Genomic DNA, 20,314 nt, shown 5'->3' with positions numbered 1-20,314 from the left:
CTGCTCCATCCCGCCAATCGCACCCTGTCCTCAGTCCCCACCTCCTGCAGGAGGCCCTCATGTCCGCCCTGTGGTGGAGCCGCCAGCTTTGACACACAGGGCAGCACCTACTGTGTGTTTTCAGTTTGTCTCTAAGCTTTAAGGGGTTGGAGCATGGAAGGAGGCAAAGCAATAAGTGTGTTTATTCTTCCTGTTCCCCCAAAGGCCTGTGACCCTGGCTCACTTTCCACCCAAATTGAAGAGGAGAAGCTGGCCGGTGTCCCTCTCAGCCGGCCCAGCCCAGTCAGCCGATACCTGTCCCCCTCTTCTTCCCCTCTCCCCGCACCCAGGCACCGGATATGTGGAGGGAGCCACAGGATCTCCCCAGGAGGTCCCATCGATGTGTCTGCAGGCATTTCCTGCCAAGGTCTAGATCCGGTATCCACACCTTCTCATCACACTGGCACCAGGGCCGCTTCTCGGGTGGCTTCCAGCTCAGAAACTCTGCTCATCTGAGATCAGGTCACCCACCTTGCAGTCCCCAGACAAGCGGGTCCCCTCCTCCCTCCTTCCCAGAGAGTCCTCCTCCCCCTCCAGGAGTCCTTGGGAGAAGGAAGGGACACCTTCATTCTAGGGACACAACTGGGCTGGTGGGTCCTAGGTCAGAGCCCGCAGTGAGATGCAGCTCAAGTGTGTGTGTGTGTGTGTGTGTGTGTGTGTGTGTGTGTGTGTTGGGGTGGGCAGCATGTGATGGAGGGAAGGCATGGTGCAGGCACAGAGCCGGGGTCACACCCCCCGCCCAGCTCTACCACTCACCAGGATGGTCAATGTGCCCCACACCTTGCAGTTCCATGTTTACCTGCGCGATGACTTGATCGATGTACAATACGTGCCTCACTCTGAATGATACGCTCCGTGACAGCGGGTAGGACCTCTCCACTGTTACTATCGCCTCAGCATCCAGCGCAGTCCTCAGCACATGCTACACTGAGTGGCCAGATGATGAGGATCTCTGAACGCATAATAATCTGGCCACTCAGTGTACGTCCTATAGAATAAAAGGCTAATATGCAAATTGTCCCCTCAACCAGGAGTTCCACCAGCAGGCAGGCCAGCCAACTGCTCATGTCCCCTCCCCCTGGCCAGGCTGGCTGGACCCCACCCATGCACGAATTCATGCACCAGGCCTCTAACACACACACACACACACACACACACACACACACACACACACACTGAGTGGCCAGATTATCATGCATTCAGAGATCATCCTCATCTGGCCACGCAGTGTAGCTGCTCATACGTGTTGAGCAGGTGATGGTGAGTGAGCAGCCCGTGGGCAGCATGTTGGATCCGGATAGAAGGTGGCCCGGGAGGCAGCTGCCAGCCTGTCAAGTGGTGCGGTTTAGATCGTGTCCCCAACTTCCCAGGGTGCATTCCGAGGAATATCCTCAGAAAACCAATGTTTTTTAGGAATCCTAAAGCACTCAGCAGGCTGGAAAAGACCGTCAGGCGCCCCCGAGGAGAGCTGGCAGGGCTCAGGGCTGCCCACTTGTTGGAATTACTCATGCGCCCGGCGGTGCTGTGTGCGGGGCCTGGATCGGAACCAGGGCTAAATAAAGGCTGGAACAAGATGTACCGCACTCCCCACCCTGAATGTGTCTCGGAGCTGCCGGCAATATAGATGCTGCTGCTTTTCTCTCTACGAAGGGCACAAGATTTCCTCCTGGCCAAAACCGGTGTGGCTCAGTGGATACAGCATTGGCCTTCGGACTGAAGGGTCCCAGGTTTGATTCCAGTCAAGGTTATGCACCTTGGTTGCGGGCACATCCCCAGTAAGGGGTGTGCAGGAGGCAGCTGGTCGATGTTTCTTTCTCATTGATGTTTCTAGCTCTCTATCCCTCTCCCTTCCTCTCTGTAAAAAATCAATAAAATATATTAAATTAATAAAAAAGAAAACAAAGAACAAGATTTCCTCCCCAACGCCTGGCGAACCGGGGGAAGGAGAAGCCTGATGGCACGGAGGGAGCTGGATGCAGAGCCAGACAGGACTCTGTGTGCAGCTTCCCCACGGCCAGCTGCGCGCCCATTAGACCTTCTGCTCCACACACCTGCTTTCTGATCAGACACGCGGTGAGAGTCCTCTTTCCCCTCAGCTCACAGGCGCAGGGGACGTGGGACGGGAAAGTGCATTGACAAGTGAGTGCTCTGGAGAAATAGGAGACAGGGCTTCATTAGCCAAACAAAGGGACCTTTCAAAGCCAGGACATTGAAGCATCCCTGTGCCCTCCCCGCCCTGTGGGGCCCTGTGAGTCCATCACTGCTCCCTTCTGCTCGTTCTCTGCATTTCCTGCTCACAGTGAGGCCCGAGGGGCTCAGCTCATCTTTCCAGCAGAGGCGAATCCAGAAGCCCCTGGCCAGTGGGCTGGCTGCTTATGTGGACAGCCCTCCCCCTCCCACTCCTCCAATCAGCTGTGGCCAAGGACTCCGGGACACACAGGCAGCCATGCTTTCTTCTTTCTTTCTTTCTTTCTTTCTTTCTTTCTTTCTTTCTTTCTTTCTTTCTTTCTTTCTTTCTTTCTTTCTTTCTTTAAATCCTCACCCGAGGATCTTTTCCCATTGATTTTTAGAGAGAGTGGAAGAGAGAGGGAAAGACAGAAATTTCAATGTGAGAGAAACACATCGATTGGTTGGCTCCCAGCCAGGAAGCCTGCAACCAAGGTACGTGCCCTTGACTGGAATCGAACTCAGGACCCTTCAGTCTGCAGGCCGACCCTCTATCCACTGAGCCAAACCATTTAGGGTGCCATGATTTAAAAAAAAAATAAATTATATATATATATATATATATATATATATATATATATATATATATATATATATATAATTGATTTTTTACAGACAGGAAGGGAGAGGGAGAGAGTTAGAAACATTGATGAGAGAGAAACATCAATCAGCTGCCTCCTGCACACTCTCTACTGAGGATGTGCCTATAACCAAGGTACATGCCCTTGATCAGAATCGAACCTGGGACCCTTGAGTCTGCAGTCCAATGCTCTATCCACTGAGCCAAACCAGTTAGGTCGAAGTGCTATGCTTTCTAATAGTCCTGGATAGGTATTAATATGTCCATTAAATTAAAAAAATATATATTTTATTGATTTTTTACAGAGAGGAAGGGAGAGGGATAGAGAGTCAGAAACATCAATGAGAGAAAAACATAAAACATTGATAGCTGCCTCCTGCACACCTCCTACTGGGGAAGTGCCCACAACCAAGGCACATGCCCTTGACCAGAATCGAACCTGGGACCTTTCAGTTCTCAGGCCGACGCTCTATCCACTGAGCCAAACCAGTTAGGGCCTAATATGTCCATTTAATAAATGAGGAAGTCTGTCTGGGGCAGAGAGAGGTAGCTGGACCAATGACGTCAAGCTGGTAACGTGGAATTATGACTCAAACCCTGGGGTTCAAGTTGGTTAGGTCTATCTTCTCGCATCAAGGTCATGCCTGTCACATGCGTAAGCACTCCGCATGTGTTTGCCAAGGGAGACTTTAGGAATAATAACACTTATTTTACAAGTTTATTACACAAATTAAATAAGTTAGTATCCGTGGAAGCGTCTGGCGCAGGATTGAGTGGTGGTGAATAGATATTGGTTTAATTCACTGGTGGCTTCACTCATTCATCCTGCCTTATGGCTTGGGGCCATTGCTCCCAGCGGATGTGAGACGTCAGATCCTGCCTTCCCATCTTCCCTCCCTTGGCCTCATTCTGCAACTGCCTGGGCTTTTAGTGACCTGGATTTTTTCCCCCTCCCTTTCCTCTGCTCACCATGAGCATCTGAAAAACCTGTTGGGTTTCAGCTCCCCCAGCTTTCTCGGCGCCTCCCTCCCCAGGACCAGGCAGGCTCTCTCTGAGACCTTCCCCGGCTCCCACCAGCCTCCCACCTGGCCATGGGACTCACAGAGCAATCGGCCTTTTGTGCCTGGTTTCTTTCATGCACAGGCAATGTCTGAGAGTGGCTCATGTGGCCGCGTGTGGCTGTGTTTTTCCTATTGGCTGCTGAGTAATATTCCAGGGTGTGGATGTACCACAGTTTATCCATTCACCAGTGGATGGACATCTGGTTGTCTTCCAGTTTATGGTTGTTATAAAAAAAGCTGCTATGAACATTCATCTAGAAGCCTCTGCGTTGACGTGTGGTGCCATTTCTCTTGTGTAAATACATGAGAGTAATCGCAGGGCAGATGGTAAAGGTATATTTGAGTTTATAGCAAACTTCTAAGCAGGAACTACTCTTTGGTGGCTGAACTGTGCTCCTTTGTCTGGGACCAGGTGGCTCACAGCATTGTGAGGGTTGCTTTGTACTTTTCTTGGGTGAATTACAGCTTCCAGTGTGGTCTCTCCCAAGGACATTTGCATTCTAGCCAGAAGTCAACTGTTCCATTCAAGAAACACATCTCCTCTTTCCCAGCTGGTGTGGCTCAGTGGAACCAGGAACCAGGAATTGAACCAGGAGGTCTTGGTTCAATTCCCCGTCAGGGCACATGCCTGTGTTGTAGACTTGATCCCCAGTAGGGGATCAGCAAGAGACAGCTGATCAATGTTTCTCTCTCATAGACATTTCTATCTCTCTTTCCCTCTCTCTAAGATAAATTAATCTATTTATATAAAAGCCAAGCAATCAAATGACAAGAACAACTATAACAACTGGAATGACCAGCAGCAATGCTGTGCACTGAGGCCAGCCAACTGGCCCCATTGGGGACATGACTGGCCGGCCAACCTCCCTCAGCCCTTCCCCCTGGCTGGCCTGGCCCTGATCAGCCCTAATCGGGGTGGGCAGGCCGGACCCCGCCTGTGTACAAATTTGTGCACTGGGCCTCTAGTATATATATAAAGAGACACTCCTCCCACATTATAAATAGAAGGATTAGCTTCTTCCTCCATGAGGAAGTGTTTCTGTGAGCTGGCTGGTAGGAGGGGTCACCCTAGGTGAGGTGAGGTAGGAGTGCCACATGGGACACCAAGGAACAGTGTGTTTGCCTGGAACCACAGCGAGGGTCCCTGAGAGCTCTGACCTCTCAGTTCTGTGAGGGAGGCCGACCTGTGAGGGAAGGTGAAGATGGGAGGGGCTGCTCAGGTCCTCCCCTCCCCACAGGAGCCTTGGCTTTTATGCTCAGGCCCCAGGGTTGTCCGCCCCAGGCTCCATGCCGGCCACCTGCTGGAGGAGAGCTCTCCCAGGGACAGTGTCTCCTGACTCAGGTCCTCTTGCCCCTTCAGACAGTGACAGGTCAGAGCAGGGGGGCCTGGAGGGAGAACTCCTTCTTAGTTCCCGCCTGTCTATGACTCCATCCACTTCTCTCCATCCCCACCTCGCTCCAGGCCAAACTACCAGCTCCGGCTGATGACTCGCTGACCTGCTGCCTCTACTCTAGCCCATCAGCCAGAGGAACCTCTTTATTTGTAATGTTTGGCTCTATCTATCTATCTGTCTATCTGTTTATCTATCTGTCTATCTATCTGTCTATCTATCTATCTATCTATCTATCTATCTATCTATTTATCTATCTATCTATCTATCTATCTAAATATCTATCTATCTATCCATCCATCATCTTTCTGCCTATGTATCTTAATGAAGAAACACACAGTTTAAAATTAAAAAGGCATAAAAGGCGTGCAGCGAAAAGTCTCCTTTTCACCTCTTTTCTTCTTCATCCGGCTTCACTCTCTGGAGAAAATGAATATACTTACTGGTGTCTTAACAATTCTTCCCAGAAGTGTTTGAGAGCATATATGAGTATGTAAATGCATACAACTGACCTTGAGTAACACAGGGGTTAGGGGCACTGACCTCCACACAGTCAAAACCCCACATATAGCTTTTGACTCCCCAACAGATTAACTGCGAATAGCCTACTGTTGTCCAAAGCCTTACTGATAACATAAACAGTCGATGAACACGTATGTTGGATGTTATGTGTATGATATATTTAAAATAAGGTGAACTAAAAAGAAGAAAATATTAAGAAAATCATAAGGAAGAGAAAGTACATTTACAGTATTTAGTGAAAAAATCTGCATGTAAGTGAGCCAGGGCAGTTCACACATGTGTTGTTCAAGGGTCTCCTGTAGGTATGTTCTCTTCCTGCTGTGTGCCACACACACGGTAGTCTATGTGGAACCCTGTGTGACTCTCGCCTGGCTCAGTTCATGTATCTTAGAGACTGTGCCCTCCCTGCACATGAAGAGTCACCCCCTTGCTCTTTTTAAAAAATAGGTATAGGTTTTCCTTGTGTGGCTGTCCCATACTTTGTTCACTGGATCCCTTATTGATGGACATTCAACTTGCCCCCAGCCTTCCGAGAGATTTATTTTTTGAAACACAACAATGATCGTGTTGTTACCCTGCTGATAGCCACTCAGTGGCTCCCCATTTCTCTGAGGATAAAACACCAAGTCTATAATGTGGCCCCAGGGTCCAGTCTGGTCTGCCCTCCACTCTCTCTTCGGGCCTCTCCTTCTCACCGAGAGTCCAGACCCCAGACCCGCCTCCAGATTCTCCGGCATGTCTATGCAGGAGCTCAGTAAGAATCCACTGAAAGAGTGGCTAATGAATGAGAGAATGAGAACTCCCATCTTACAGATAGGAAAGCTGACACCGCTCTAGACTAGAGCAACTGACCAGGTCCTTCAGGGCGGCAGAGGTGGAGCTGAGAGGGCAGTGCAGGTGTCTGCCTGGGGGGCTGGGCTCTCCCCACTGCCCCACCCAGACTTCCAACCCGGAGACCAGAGCCAGCCTGCTCAGCCCAGACCTCCCTGCTTGTTGCCTCCTCCCTCCATGTAGCTCTCCTCACCCTCTCCCTGGTTTCCAAAGCTTGCTCTCGGCACCTGCTTCCAGAAAACCAGCAGGCAGTTCCCGGACCTCCCTATCCCTCCAGCCTTCCCTGGCACCCTCAGCACCCAGCTGCACAGGGTGGACAGGGCTGTGGGTGCAGCTACATCGCCATCCCCCTCCTTTTCAGGCTTCACATTCTTCCTGTCCTCTCTCGACACCCAGGTCTCTGTGTGATTCTGGGCGTTTCCTCCTTGGATTTATTCTACCAAAGACGCTTGGTCTGCAGTGAGTACAAATGTCTCTTAGCAACATCTTGCAGCTCTTAGAAGGTATTTCTCTAACGATCCAAGGTCTATTTTTATAGATTGCTTCCTTCTCACAATTGCAAGAATTATATTTCTGGCAATTATATTTTTGTGTTTTTGTTCAACGATCCTCACTCTACCTCTATGTGGCGGGAATGAATGGTCCCCATTTCACAGATGAGGCCCTGCAGAGAGAGCCCTGGCTGGTGGCCCTGCAGTGTGGCCAGCCCCAGGGGTGAATCCTGATTGGTTAAAACAGAGCCCGATGATCCCATTCTCCTTTGCCAGTGATTGGTGTAGGAGCAGGCATGTGACCCAGTTCTGGCCAATGATATGTAAGATTTTTTTTTCTTTACTAAAACCCTGGGTAGCCCTAGCTGGTTTGGCTCAGTGGAGAGAGCGTGGGCCTGGGGACTGAAAGGTCCCAGGTTCTATTCTGGTCAAGGGCACATGTTCTGGTTGCAGGCTCGATCCCCAGTGGGGAGCATGCAGGAGGCAGCTGATCAATGATTCCCTCTCATCATTGATGTTTCTCTCTCTCCCTCCCTCTCCTTTCCTCTCTGAAATGAATAACAATATTTTAAAAACAAAAACAAAAAAACTCTGGGTAAAGAGGGCTGCCCAGGGAGAAAGAACCTTTTTTTTTTTTTTTTTTGGATAGCTCCTTCTAGCTTTGGACACTATTCATAAGGCCTTGGTAGCAAGAGCTGTGGCAACCGTTGTATGACATGAGGAAATCAGCTTGGGAACGAAAGGTCACGATGCCCAGACAGGCGGAGTGGAGCGAGCCTGCTCTCCACGTTGTCGACCTTGCTGAGCCGGCACCCCAACCTGGGACGCCCCGCTGCAGTCCCCTCAGGTGAACACCAGCCCTCACCGTGGCGCGGCGTGGAGCTGGCTTTCCGTAACTTGACGTGGAAAGTGTTCTTTACTGATAGCGCCGAGGATGCCCTCCCTGCCCCGCGGGGAGGCCTGTGCCTCCTTATGAAGCTCAGACACAGCCCCAGGGGCAAAGGTTGGGCCTGGGAGTGAGCCAAACTTGTGGGCCGTAGCAAAGTCGCTCTCCCTGTTGCCACTTTTCTGTTGATTCCTTCGTGAAACGAGGGGTTGCGTGACATCAGGGGCATTGCGTGACATCAGGGGCATTGCCCAATGACGCTCAGAAGCCCCTGGGGCCTCCCGGGGCTGCCTGCATGCTGGCTGGTGACAGAGGTGCATGTCGGGAGGTGACTCAGTGAGGAGTCGGATGGCCTCAGAGTCTGTTTGTTCCTCTCCCCGATTGTCAGCAATCCTTCATCATGGCCCAGTTTCAGGGTGTATTTTTAGTGGAAATAAACCTCAGCAGTCAGGATGACACAATTCCTTCAGGGGTTTCAGCAGCACCTGCGGATGGGGCCGAGCCGGGGAACTAGCCGTGAGGTGGTGAGGCCCAATGACCCGGCACGCAGACATTGAACTTGAATATAAAAACAAACAGGTCTGCAGGGCTGGGGTCTAGAGCCAGTGCCTTGCAGGCAGTCACTGTCTGGCCAGGGGAAGGACGCAGCAGCCTCCCGCTGCCTCTGCTTGGACCAGCATGACCTGCTTTACCTACAGCACTGGCTCTGATCCCCATCTCCTCACCCCTGGCCAGATGTTAGGGTGCGGGCAGAAGGAGACGCTGGGCCCCGGCTCCTGGAGGGACACTCAAGACTGGAGGCAGATGGAGAGAAAGGCCCGGAGGTGCATTCGCTCTGGAGCAGAGATGCTCAGCTGGCGGAGGGGCTGCGGCAGGTGGGGTGACCGTTCTTGGCTATGTGGGTCTTTTACAGCCGTTCCCCTGCCAGTAAATGCCATCACGGCGCAGCAAAGTGTCCTTTACGTTTCTGCATGCGCCCTGGAGTGGGGGTGGGTGCAGAGGAGAGGGACCTGAACTTAGGCTCATGGAATGACTCCGAGTGGATCTGCCATCGCGTGCTCTCTCTGTCTCTCTCTCTCTCCCTCCCCCCCTTCTCCTCATCGGGTTAAGTTCCGTAAATGCCATCCAACTTGGGGATGCCTGCTGTCACCCACACAAATGCTAAAAAGGAACAATTTATTTCACTTTCCCAAGGGCAAATTTGTACTTATTGTTTGTACAGTTTTTATAATATTTGGATCCAAAGAAGACAGAAAGACTGTCTAAAAGATGGAAGAAAACACTAACCTTCTGTGTACAATTCCACACACATTCGTTGGGGCCTTCGGCCCACACCTTGTTCACTCTGTGGAAAACCATTTCTCCGGCGGCGGCCTCTGGGGCAGAAGTCAGTGCCCCGAACAAAGTGGGTCCATGAGCGAGAGAGCCGGGCTGTCCCAGGGGCTTGGGGAATGCAGGTGGCTGGGCTTGGTAGGTCTCAGGTGGGCCATGTATTTGCGTCTGTGACAAACTCCAGGTAATGCTGCTGTTGCTGCTGATCGGGGACCTCAAGGTCCTTACAGTAACTGCACTATTCTCAGGATAGAATCTCTTTCCTGGTACTTAATCTTGTATTCGTGTCAACACATGGCTCATTCGTTTGTTGGAAAACTAATGATGGGGCGGCTACGGTTTGCCAAAGTGTAGGCACTAGGGACTCAGAGCGGGGAAAACAAAGCCCTTGGCACTAGCTAAACAGCCAGCAGCCTCGTCATGCAAGAGCGGGGCAGTGACGGGTAACAGATGAAAAATAAAAGAACGTGACGGGGAGAGGGGTAAACGTTACAAAGAAAAACAAAACAGGGCAGGGGAGTCGGGGGGTGGGAGCAGGGGGAGAGACGTCATTGTAGAGAAAATGGTCAGGGGAGGGCTTTTTAAGGAGGTGACATTTGCAAAGACTCAAACAAAAAGATGTGAGCGGGGCAAACATGGGGGGGGGGGGCCCTGTAGCAAGTGCATGGGCCTGTGGGAGGGACAGGTGTGTTCAGGGACCAGCAAGGACACCTTTGGGGTTGGAAGGGAGGGGGGGAGGAGAGGAAGATGAAAGGGTGAGAGATGGGTGGGCCCAGCACCTGGAGGGGCTTTGGGCACAGTGAGGACTTGGGGTTTGGTGGAAGGAGAGGAGACATCTTGACATGATCTGCTTTGTTCGTTTCCTTTTAGCTGATCCTCACCTGAGGATATTTTCCCATTGATTTTTAAATATATTTTATTGATTTTTTATAGAGAGGAAGGAAGAGAGATAGCTAGAAACGTCGATGAGAGAGAAACATCGACCAGCTGCTTCCTGCACACCCCCCACCGGGGATGTGCCCACAACCAATGTACATGCCCTTGACCGGAATCGAACCCGGGACCTTTCAGTCCGCAGACCAACGCTCTTACCACTGAGCCAAACCAGTTTCGGCTTCCCATTGGTTTTTAGAGAGAGTGAAAAGGAGAGGAAGAGACAGAGAGAAACATCGATGTAAGAGAGACACATCAGTTGTTTGCCTTCCACCCCAACCTGGTTGCATATACCCCAACCTGCAACCAAGGTACGTGGCCCTCGACAGGAATTGAACCAGGGACCCTTCGGTCTGCAGGCCGACGCCCTAGTCCCTGAACTAAACCGGTGAGGGTGCCACCTGGTTTGCTTGAACAGGAGGGCTTTGTGCTCTGTGGACAATGGGGTGCAGAGTGCCAGGAGTGGGGGCCGGGAGACCAGCGAGGGGCTGTGCCCTGCGCCCGGGCCTGGCATGATGGTGGCTGGGCTGGACGGGAGGTGGCAAGACAGTGGAGGTGGTGACGAGTGGACGGATTGAGGTGGGCAGAGCCAGGCGGCCTTGCTGACAGCCTGGACGTGCGGAGTGAGCGAGAGCCGGTGGCAGTCTAGGGTCGAGGCTCGTTGGTTTTGAGCGCGGTCAGCCGGCTGCCTGGAAGGGACTCAGCAGCTTCTGGGTGCTGGGTCTGGTTCCTGGAAGGGCCGCCAGGGAGAGGATGGCAGCCGGACGTCCACCCTCAGTGTCTCAGATCAGGCCAGCTGCTCAAAGCCTTCATCAGGGGGCTGGTGAGGTAACACTCCAGAGCGGGACGTCCCCGTGGGCCGCCGTGGCTGGCTTCTCTGATGACAGCTCCCTTTCCGGGCCGCGCGCGCCTAATCCACGTCACGGAGATGCCGCCTGGGCTTCGGGGACTCAGCCGGCCGGACACCCGGAGGTCGGAGATGGCTGGTCTAGTCCAGTGGTCGGCAAACTCATTCATCAACAGACCCAACTATCAACAGGACAACGATTGAAATTTCTTTTGAGAGCCACATTTTTTAAACTTAAACTTCTTCTAATGCCACTTCTTCAAAACAGACTCGCCCAGGCCGTGGTGTTTTGTGGAAGAGCCACACTCAAGGGGCCAAAGAGCCGCACGTGGCTCTTGGGCTGCAGTTTGCCGACCACGGGTCTAAACAGTTGTTGGAATTGGGAAGGACCGAAGAAAGGAGTTGAGGGGGACCACCCGCCTTCGGATGAACTCCATCAGGCTTTTAAAGGGACCCGCCTCTAAACTATAGTGCTAATGCACCCCTATGTGACAGTAGGCGGCGCTCTGGTGAGTGCTGCGCTAGTCTCCATTATTCCTCAGTTGCTAGCTGGCAAGGGAGAGGATGGGAAGCTCACATTTTCTTTTTTAAAAAATAGCATATTTTTATTGATTTCAGAGAGGAAGGGAGAGGGAAAGAGAGATAGCAACATCAGTGATGAGAGAGAATCACTGATCGGCTGCCTCCTGCCCGCCCCCCACAGAGACAGAGTCTGCAACCCACGCTTGTGTCCTGACCGAGAATCGAACCGTGACCTCCTGGTTCATAGGTTGATGCTCAACCACTGTGCCATACCGGGTGGGCTGTCTCAGACTTTCTTGTCACCTTTTTAGTCCTCAATGATGCCTATGGAATTCAGATGTCAGATGGAGCCTTCCTACTCCTGACAGCTTCAAAAATGTTAGTGTGAGCTCTCCAATTCCACACCCTGCGGAAGCCTAGATAGAAATGTCTGGGAATTTGGTGGTGGTGGTGGTGGTGGTGGTGGGGATGTGGGGATTCCTGTTACCAAGGTCACCCCTGTCTCCAGGCTATTGCATCCCCTCGTATTGTCTTCATGTCACGTCAACCTGATGAGACATGAAGCTCACGCCCTTCCTTTTTCTCTGCTCTAATTTGATTGCAAACATGTGGCCCAGTGTTTGGAGGGAGTTATATTCAGGGTGCACAGTCCAGTAACCAAAGGGAATGAAGAAGTCATTCCAAGCTCTGCTGCCATCTTTTAAAAAAATATTTTATTGATTCTAGAGAAGGAAGAGAGAGAGAGAGAGAGAGAGAGAGAGAGAGAGAGAGAGAGAGAGAGAGAGAGAGAGAAACATCAATGATGAGAGAGAATCATTGATCGGCTGCCTCCTGCAGGCCCTCTACTAGGGACCAAGCCTGCAACCCAGGCATGTGCCCTTGGCCGGAATCGAACCTGGGACCCTTCAGTGCGCAGGCTGACACGCTATCCACTGAGCCACACCAGCTAGAGCCCATCTTTGAAATCAAACTGATGAGGATCTCATACCTACGGCAGTTTTTCGAGCCTCTTCTTACTCTTGCTCATTCCCATCCCATCCCATCCCCACGTTCTCCTGTGCCTTTCTCCTCCCAACCCTTCCCATCCTCCTCCCAAATCTCCCCCTTCCCTTGGGCCCCTGTAGCCTCTGTTTCTTTATTTCTGCCCATCCTTCCAATTCAGAATCACACAGGGCCGTAAAATAGAATGCAAACGACCAAAAGGTGTTGGAGGTATATGGGGGGCAGTGGCATGTTTTATTAGTGATTGCTAGAACCACCCCTTTCTCCAGTTCACACCAGGCACCTGTGCTCTGAAAAGACCTTTCGGCCGCCCACCCCCGAGGTGGGTCCTGATCTCCAGGGTCTCCCCGCTGCTCCTCCCGGGAGCAAAACCACGTGGACAGGCTCCAGCCCACGTCCCATGCAGAACGTTGCTGCCTGTTGGCAAAGGGATCGAAAGCACGGGCCCTGGAGTCGTGGTGTCTGGATTGGAGTCTCGCCTCTGCTGCTTGGCTGGGTGGCCTGGGAAGAGCTGCACAGGTTCTTGCCCCTCAGCGTCTTCGTGGCGACATGGAGCCAATACGTGCACCTTCCTCAGAGGGCTGCCGGGAAGGCTGAGTGAGTCAGGGAAGCGCCTGGTGCAGAGCAGGTGCTCATGAGATGGGATTGCACTGTGGGTGCACCTGCTCCTGTCTGATTCGGTTAAATCCTCAGTCAGGCCCTAGCCGGCGTGGCTCAGTGGATAGAGCATCGGCCTTTGGTCCCAAGGGTCCCTGGTTCGATTCCAGTCAAGGGCACATGCCCGGGCTGCCGGCTCGATCTCCAGTAGAGGGCATGCAGGAGGCAGCCCATCAATTACTCTTTGTCATCATTGATGTTTTTTATCTCTTTCTGCCTCTCCCTTCCTCTCTGAAATCAATAAAAATATATTAAAAAAAAGAAAAGAAATTCTGAACAACATAGACTGATGAACAAAAAGAGACTCAGAGAAAGAGAAGCACCAAACAGACTTTCAAACCTCAGAGGGAAAGTAGGGGAGGGTGGGGGTAAGGGGAAGAGATCAACCAAAGGACTTGTGTGCACGCATATGGGCCTAGCCGGTGGATGGGGGTGAGGGCATATGTAGGGAGGGGTTTGGGATGGGATTGGGGGCATGTGGACAATTATGTGATACCATAATCAATTTAAAAAAATGGAGGGGGGGGAAGAAATTCACAGTCAGGGAGCCATGCAGGATGGGCTTATGGGTGGGTGAGTGGTTAGGGCAGAGTGGAGGGCTGTGGGAGGTCCCCTGCCAGGCTGAGGGGTTTGGGTTTCAATGTTATTATTATTCTACATAATAAAGAGGTGATAAGCAAATTGACCCTCATGCCTTCGCACAAGATGGCTGCCCCATGTGGTCAAAGATGGCTGGCAGAGGAGGGTAGTTTTGGGCGATCAGGACAGCAGGGGAGGTCAGTTGGGGGTGTGGGACTAGGCCTGCAGGGGAGGGCAGTTGGAGGCGACTGGGCTGGCAGGGGAGGGCAGTTGGGGGTTACCAGGCCTGCAGGGGAGGGCAGTTGGGGTCAATCAGGCCAGGAGGGGAAGTCAGTTGGTGGGGGTTACCAGGCCTGCAGGGGAGGGCAGTTGGGGGCAACTGGGCTACCGGGAGCAGTTAGGCATTGATAAGGCTGGCAGGGGAGTGGTTAAGGGGTGGTCAGGTTGGCAGGCAGGCTAGCAGTTGGGGGCCAGCAGTCCCAGACTGTGAGAGGGATGTCCGACTGCCCTGAGGGGTTCTAGATTGAGAGGGTGCAGACTGGGCTGAGGGACACCTCCTCCCCCCCAGACCCCCACGCACTGTGCACGAATTTTGTTCACCGGGCCTCCAGTTAATAATAACAAAGCAATAAGAACACGCATTTTGTGCTGCACTCTGAGAGGCCAAGCCCAGGGTCATGGTGCTGGATTCTCTTTTTCTCTCCCATTTTACAGATGAGTAAGCTCCAGCTCAGAGAGCAGAGGCCACACACCAAATCAGTGGCAGGGCCTGGTGCGGCTCGGGTCCCCCGACTCCGAGGCCAGGCCCTGGGCAGCAGTGCGAGCGGGCATCGTCCCCTCTGTGTCCGGCAGGGATCGCCCGTGGTGGACAGTCCCCTCCCAGGATGGGGGGCTGTGTGACAGCCGTGCCCCCTCTCCCCTTCCCTCTCTCTGCCCGGGAAGTTGCCGAGGAGCCGAGGACTCCCTCAGGGACCCTCAGGCCTCGGAGGGCTGCCGCCATGGGGCTGAGGTTAATGCTGTCTGGGCCCAGAGTCCCAGGCCCCGTCCCGGCCTTCCTGGTCTGCGGGGGGCAGGAGCGGAGGAGAGGATCTCCTGCAGTGAGAGGGGGCTGCAACCCCTCAGCTCTGGGTTGGCATTTTATGTGCTGGGAATGAGAAACCCGGCGTTGCTATGGAAACTGCCATCCCTGCTCCCTCTGTCACTCTCTGTGGGAAGCTCCTGTGTCGCGTGGGGGGTGGGTGTGGAGGGCCACCCCGCTGCTCAGGGTGTGGGAAAGCAGCAGCACCGGCTCTGGGGTGGGGTGGGTGGGATGCGGGGGCTGCAGGGGACAGTGGGAGCTGGGAGAGGGCTCGGGCTCCGAGGGGAGAGCAAGGCTGCTGTCGGGACGAGCCTGGCCATGGTCACTCAGGCTCAGAAGGCAAAGTTTGCAGAGCACAGTCACATGGGCTGTTTGGAAGGAGGCTCAACCACCAAGACGCAGGCTCAACCACCAGCACAGCCGGCTCCCCGAGCCTCCGTGTCTCCACGGCCAGATGTGCCCGTGACAGCAATCCCACCGCACGGTTACTGGGGCTGTGACTTCACTCCCGTCCCCTGCCAGGGAGGGCCCCTCCTCCCTCGCCCACCTCGCCTGGTCCCACCCAGGAAGATGGTAGGAGCCTACTTGACAGATGAGGAGGCTGAGGCCCCGCCAGGGGCAGCAGCGGCTCTCGGTCCACCGGGAGTCAGGGCAGGGCCTGGACAGAGCCAGGATCCCCAGTGCCTCCCCACCTCCAGCCCCTCTCGCTCTTGGCCGCTGCCTGGAGCCGGCGTGACTGCCGGGCTGTGCGGGGCAGGACCCTCTCCCAGCCACAGGCTAAGCCCGGTGCATCCGGCCTGCAGCAAACCCTCTTCTTCACTTTGTGATGTTAACGAAGAAGACAGCGCTGCGCTTCCTCCGTGGGGGAGAGACGAGGGGGTGGGGGAGCACAAGCCCCGCCATGGCGCCCCCCCCCCCCAGCACCCCAGCACCCCTCTCCCGCCCAGAAGGAAAGAGCGCCTTCCAGGTGACTCCTTAGCTCTTTCTGGGGCAGAAGAAGGTGGGAAACTAATTTGAACTTCCCAGGCATTTTTTTTTTGTGTTTTTTTTTTAGCTTTTATGTTTATCAGACTAGGGGTAGGACATCAGGTGCTCCTGATTGGGGGGTAGGGGGCAAAGAATTGAAGTAGGCGGGGATTGTGCCTCCACCTGCTGGGCCCTGCCAACCCCAGCAGGGAGGGATGCCCAGGAGGCTGGTGCTCCCCGTCCCCCCTCTAGGGAAGTTCCTGCTCTGGCCCCCCTTCCCGGAGCAAAGGGAAGTGTCACCCCGAGAATGAAGAGGCTGCAGCCAGCCGCAGGAGTTTGTGAAACCTGAATTTGCTGTGTGGCCTTGGGAAAGTCACTCCCCCTCTCTGGGCCTCAGTGGTCTCATCTGTAATGGGGGGGGAATTGCTTTCTGCCCACTCCCCAGGTAACTGTGGAGGCTGGAAACATTGCTGGGCTGACGTTTTTGGCCTCAGCATTAAGCGGGGCAGAGCAAAACGGGAGAGAGTCCCTTGAGGAGTGGTCAGAATGGGGCAGGGGCCCCTGGCCTGTCTGATGGAGGGGGAGGACCAAGAGATCAGCTCCGTTTTGTGCCCAGCCCAGTGCCTGGCACGTGAATGGTCACTAATGCACATTAATGAATGACAAATCAATGCGAGTCCCCGCTGGGAACAGAGACAAAGGTCAGCCTGGAGAAGAGGTTTATGGGAAATCAGACAATGGATCCCCGGGGAACAGAATGGCTGTGACAGACATAGGTTAGAGATGGTTAGAGACAGGTCCTGGGGACCAGTGAGCAGACACCGGAGGAGGACAGACGTCGATGTACAGGAGACCGCGGGGGTAGGGGTGGGGGATGAACATGCGTTATGCATGTGATGTGTATGACCTGCAGGACCCTCTGAAGACAAACAGCTACACGTTACCTCCTCGCTGGCAGGCCATAAGGATGAGGGTGAGGGCCCAGGATAGGGAGTCAGTCAGTCTGGGTTCAAATCCCAGCTCTGCCCCTAACCAGCTGTCCGGTTCTGGGAGAATTACTTCCCATCCCGGAGGCTCAGTTTGCTCCCCTGGAAACTGGGGCTGTTGTTTCCTGACTCAGGAGTAGCTGTAGGGGTTACGGGTGTGCGTACCTGTGTCCATCCGTCTGTCCCGGAGCAGAGCCCTGCAAGCAGTCAGTGTTCAGTTAGTGCCGTGTGAGTGCTGGCCATTACTTCCTGTCGGTCCCATTATCCAGATGGGGAAACTGAGGCTCAAGCAGATTCAGCGATCTGCCCCCAGGTCACCTCCCTTGAAAGTGGCAGCACCAGAACTTTCGCCCAGCTCTGCCCACCTGGAGGCCTGCACCCCCTCATCACGGTCCTGTTCCCATCACCCCCCTGAGAGAGACGGTGTCCCCTTCCCCAGGCCGGGAGGCGGTGCCCCGGAAGCAAATCCATGACTCCAAGTCACAGGCAGAACACAGGTTTGGCTCCAGAACCCACAGGCTTGCTTCCCACCCCACCACCCCTTCAACCCTGGGTGCCATCGAGGCAGGAATGGGCTGCCTGGGGTGGAGCCAGGAGCTGCCTGTCGCCAGCCACGGGCCCTTCAAGATGGCCACAGGTGACCTTTTTGCTCCCTGGTAGCCTGAGGTTGGCAGATCGGATGAGATGGTGAATGCGGAGTCTCTGGAGAAGGTCAAAGTGTGACTGGTGAGATAGGAGAGCGAGTCCAGATTTCTGCTGGAGGGGAGGTGGGGGGGGTGTAGAAAGTCCCATTCTTTGCCTAGATCAGTCCTTACCTCCCCCTCAAACTCCCTCCTCCCCCGCCTTGTCTCCTTCTCTCTTCGTCTGTGTTCCTGTCTCTCTGTGTCCCTCTGTCACCCCAGCCCAAGCAGCGCTCAGCCAAGATGAGTAACTAATCCCCCGTCTTTCTTATCGGGTCCTCTCCGATTTTGTTACTTTTGACCGAAGACCACTCAACGACATGTGATACGCAGAGTCCGTTACAGAATCTCGCCGAGTTTCTCCGCCTGAAAACACGCAGCAGCCAGAGGTCCCTCGATAAGAGGAGCGATGTGACACGGCACCGCGTCAGCCCTGCGGCTCCGTGGGCGTAAGAGGCCGGGGCAAAAATAGACCCTCTCCGCGTTATTTACACGTCTGCGTCCGGCACACGCTGTTTATCTTCGTCTGGGAGCGAGTTAAGGCTGCTCCCCGGGCCTGTGAGCCAAGGATCCTGAGAGAAAGGAGGCGTAAGAGACGATGATAATAGGCAGACCAGCCGGCTCGGTGAGCTGGAGGCATCTGAAGGCATGCGGCTGTCATCCAGATGAATAAACATCTTTCCTTCTCCTTCCGTTGGGCGGAGGGTTTATTCTCTTCGAGGCCGTGGGACTAAAGAGCCGGTGGGGGTAGACGCTGACAGGCCACGGGGACACCCTCCTGTCCTTCGGGGATTTGGGGGCTCAGGGGAGGACGAGGCCGGTCAACGGGCCATTAAAGTGGAGGGTGTGAGCGCCTTGATGGTGTGGACAGAGGCCACGGGGGGTGGGGGGATGGACCGAGGCCATGGGAGGGGCCGTGTCCTGGCACCCACGAGGCAGAGTGAACATAGGCATAGCCTCAGGCTGACCTAGAGACAAAGTGACCCACAGCACGTGGGGCCCAGCTGACAGCACCCAGCCCGTGGGCGCGGCCCCCAGGATGGCCCGGACCGAGGGTGGGCTTCGGAGAAGGGCAGGGAGTCCATGGGGAGAGGATGATCAGCAGTGCCGCCGAGGGGGTCCAGTGCAGAGTGCGTGGAGGGGCTGTGGGCTGGGAGAATGTTGGGGATGAAGCCGAAACCGGTTTGGCTCAGTGGATAGAGCGTCGGCCTGCGGACTGAAGGGTCCCAGGTTCAAGTCCGTTCAAGGGCATGCACCTTGGTTGCGGGCACATCCCGGGTGGGGGGTGTGCAGGAGGCAGCTGATCGATGATTCTCTCTCATCGATGTTTCTAACTCTCTACCCCTCTCTCTTCCTCTCTGTAAAAAATCAATAAAATATAATTAAATTTAAAAAAAGAGAATGTTGGGGGTGAGCAGAGGTGGGCTCGGGGGAGCTGGGGAAGGGGTTGGTGAGGATGTGGGAGGCCACCCCCTGGCACGAAGGGGAGCCCGGAGGTCGGAGCGGGGAGCGCGGGCCAGAGCGGGTGCTGGGCTCGGCTGGCTCCGGCTGGGGAAACATAAGCCCGCCAGGTGGAAGGCTGGCCCCTGCTCGCCATCTGTCGAAGGAGGGTCACGTAAGTGCCACCTGGCTTCCCGGAGGGAGATAGCATCTGGGCGGCAGCGAGCACTCCTCCGGGGAAGATGCTGGATGGGGCCGGCCATGATTTATTCAGCAGCGTCAGACACCTGCGGCCCGGGGCCAGCGCCGGGCTCGGGCTGTTTCTCCGGGTGACCTGGGCGTGGGGGATGGGAGAGGGAGGCCGGCCCAGAGGGAGCAGCCCCTCCATCTTTAGCTGGTGTTGGGGGGGGGGGAGGGTGTGTCCCCCGCTCTCCTGGTGGCCAGCACTGCCTGCTGCAAGGGTCCCACCCCTCTCCCCCAGGGGCTCGGCTTCGAGGCTCACCATGGCGTGATGCTGTCGCCTAGCAACCCCAGGCACACTCACTGCCCCAGCACCCTGCAGACCCTCTCACCTTCTGTGTGTATGCCCGTGCCCACATCCATGTACATCCAAGTTCATGTTGTGTGCTTGCAACCTGCTGCGTTTTCGTAAGCCCAAATCCGCTTTGTGTTAGCATCGATGGAGTGAGCGTCATCGCTGGTGAAAAACCAGCAGCATTTGCGTGCCACGGGGTAATTTGCGGGGCAGAGCCTGCTCGCATCCGTGTTCTCCACGCTGGTCTCACCGTAATCCTGAGCGGTAGGGGCAGGTGGCAGGTGGCCCGGAGGAAGGTGGGGGAGTTAATCACTGAGCTAGGAGAAGCCAAGTCTCCTTGACCCCATGCTCACAGGATCGCTTGACGAGACAAAGGTCTCATTGTCGGCCCTTAGAGCCATGGCATGCGCTTTTCCAGGTTGTCCTGGCAGTTTTCAAAGCTGTTAATTTGATAATTTTATTTTTAAAAAATGGTTTTTATTTAGCTAACTAGAGACCTGATGCATGAGAATTCATGTAAGAATGGGCCTTCCTTCCCCCGGCTGCTGGCACCACCTTCGCTCCGGCCCAGAGCCGCCTTTCCGCCTTCCCACGCTGCCCAGAGGCCCGGAGCGGCTGGAGCAGTGTGGAACGCCCCTGCCACTCAGCACCTGCATATGCAAATTAACCCAACATCTTTGTTGGGTTAATTTGCATACCCACTCCTGATTGGGTGTCGTGAAGATATGGT

Source organism: Pipistrellus kuhlii, unplaced genomic scaffold, assembly GCF_014108245.1.
Source record: "Pipistrellus kuhlii isolate mPipKuh1 unplaced genomic scaffold, mPipKuh1.p scaffold_m20_p_3, whole genome shotgun sequence".
NCBI classification, from domain to species: domain Eukaryota; kingdom Metazoa; phylum Chordata; class Mammalia; order Chiroptera; family Vespertilionidae; genus Pipistrellus; species Pipistrellus kuhlii.
Note: the sequence above shows the minus strand (reverse complement) of the source record.